The 2,647-nt window shown below is 56.4% G+C and overlaps 1 pseudogene; it reads left to right on the forward strand.

Moving 5' to 3' along the window:
• Positions 1 to 99: 99 nt before the first annotated feature.
• LOC138153642 (splicing factor 1 pseudogene) lies at positions 100 to 1,923 on the forward strand (annotated as a pseudogene).
• The last annotated feature ends 724 nt before the right edge of the window (positions 1,924 to 2,647 follow it).

The following is a 2,647-nucleotide window of genomic DNA, read 5'->3' on the forward strand; positions in this document are numbered from 1 at the left end:
TGGCCCCTCGAAGGTTCGCAAAGCCCAGGTGTCGCAGCCTGGAGCCCTCCCCCCCCCCACCAACCACCCCAGCTGCCGGCGCCGGTCCCCAGGGGCACCATGGCGACCAAAGAAAATGCCACGCCGCTGGTTTTCCCAAACAAGAAGGGTAAGAGGAGCTGATGGAACCGGGACACGATGGAGTAGAAGAAGGTGATTCCGGTCATGCCGACCTTCATTCCCCCCTCCCCCCCCTTCTCCCGCGCAACTCACGAGGGAGCAAGAAAAGACCTATAAAGTGCAACTTCAGATTGAAGACCTGCCTGGCAAACTGCGCACAGGAGACCTGGGCATCCCCCTAACCTGAGGACAGGTCCCCTTTCCCCAAGCCCATTTACAATAGCGAGGAAGAGACTCAACACCAGGGAGTTTCGGACCCGGAAGAAGCTGGAGGAAGAAAGACACAACCTCATTACTGATATGGTGGAGCTTGAAGCGACAAGGTGATGATACCACAGGATGAGTATCCAGAAATCAACTTCCTGGGACTTCTCTTTGAGCCCAGGGGCAACACCTTGAAGAATATTGAGAAGGAGTGCAATTCCAAGATTATGATCCGGGGGAAAGGCTCTGTGAAGGAACGCAAGATTGGATGCAAGGATGGGCAGATGCTGCCAGGGGAAGACGAGCTCCTCCATGCCCTGGTTACTGCCAACACCATGGAGAACGTCAAAAAGGCAGTAGAGCAGATCCGGAACATTCTGAAACATGGCATTGAAACCCCAGAGGACCATAACGACCTACGGAAGATGCAGCTCCTGGAGTTAGCCCGCCTGAATGGGACGCTCCGGGAGGATGACAACAGGATTTTAAGACCATGGCAGAGCTCAAAGCCCCAAAGCATCACAAATACTACTGTCTGCACCACAGACTTTGTTCATTGCTTCAGATTGCAAATTCCAAAGGCTTACGGTGACCCACACTCAACCCAGGACAAAGCCAGCGTGGATAGGGAATACCTGTCCCTAATGGTAGAGTTAGGTGAAGCTCCTGAACCAGCTTCTGCTGGCTCTGCCTCTGGGCCTGCTGCCACACCCCTGGCCAGCACGCCTCGACTTGCTGCCTCCGCCAACAACCCGCCGCTGCCATCTCTCATGTCCACTACCCAGAGCCACCCACCGTGGATGAACTCGGGACCCTCAGAGAATCATCCATACCATGGGATGAATGTCGGAGGACCTGGCGGGCCTGGTGGTGGACCTCACAACTTTCCCCATCCACTGCCCAGCCTGACATGGTGTGGGTGGGCATGGCGGTCATGGTATGCAGCACAACCCTAATGGGACCCCACCGCCCCTGGATGCAGCCACCACTACCACCGATGAACCAGGGGCCCTACCCACCCAGTCACCATGGCCCTTCTATGAATCAGCATCTGATAAGTCTGCCTGTGGGCTCTGGGGTCTACCGCCTACATCAAGGAAAGAGTTTAGGCAAGATGCCGCCCCCACCCCCTCCCTCTGGCGCCCTTCCCCCATGTAAGCCGCAGCAGGCTCTGCCTCCCCCGCCGCCCAGCAGCAGTATGGCTTCCAGTACCCCCTTGCCATGGCAGCAACATAGGACGACTACCACCACGACCGCTGGCACAGGGTCCATCCCGCCATGGCAACAGCAACAGGCGGCTGCCGCAGCTTCTCCAGGAGCCCCTCAAATGCAAGGCAATCCCACTATGGTGCCCCTGCCCCCCAGGTCCAGCCCCCTCCGCTACCTCCGCCACCTTCGCCACTTCCGCCACCTGGTTCCGAGGGCTTGATGTACGCCCCGCCCCCTCCTCCGCCTCCCATGGACAATTCTAACTTTGTCACTAAGACAAGCATGGGGGTGGCGGCCATGCCACCCTTCCCGATGCCTCCAGCTCCCCCACCGCCTCCACCACAGAACTAGACTTGATTTTTTTTAAGGAAAAAAAAAAAATATATATATATATATATATATATATAGTCACCACATGGATCCAGACATTGACATTGACTCACGCATGGTGTATGTGTGTGTGCACACAGAGGGCTGGGCTGTGCCAGGAAGCCAGTCCCGGGCCACTGAGGACTCGCTTGGGTGACTCTCCTCACCCAACTCTCCTTGCCCCTCCCCAAATGTGGTCTGCACGATCCGTCCCCGCGCCATGCGAGTGAGGACTTACCGCGCCCATTGGTGACCCTTCCCGGGGGACAGCATCCGAAGCGCCCGTGGTGAAGGGGATGGTTCGGGAAAGCAGCCTGACATTTTTGTGGACGGAATCAGAACACGCTGGCTCCATATCTTGAATTTGTTGTTATTATTTTTTCTTCCTTTTCCTTTGTATTTCCTTTTCTCTTCCTTTGCTCAGACTCCGTCCAGGGTTATGCTGCCGCCCCGTTCTTGCTCTGCAATTAGCGCCCCCTTTCCTTCCCAGGCCTGAATTGCTGGCTTTCTCTAGCGGAGGGCGCAAATGGAGATTTTGCCCATGGAAGGCTGGGTAGAAAGGACATCGGGAGGCCCAGTGGAAGGTTCTTTCCTTCTTGGCTCGTGGGGTTTTAGAGAGAGAGCCTGAAAAAGTAGTGTCCAGCCCTGTTGAGGGCAGTGGCAGGGCTTCCACCCCCTGCCCGCTCTTTGATCCCATTTGCTCCTC

The sequence above is a fragment of the Petaurus breviceps genome, unplaced genomic scaffold, assembly GCF_028583685.1.
Source record: "Petaurus breviceps papuanus isolate PSGF00001 unplaced genomic scaffold, PetGlider_PUasm1.0 151, whole genome shotgun sequence".
Classification (NCBI taxonomy): Eukaryota; Metazoa; Chordata; class Mammalia; order Diprotodontia; family Petauridae; genus Petaurus; species Petaurus breviceps.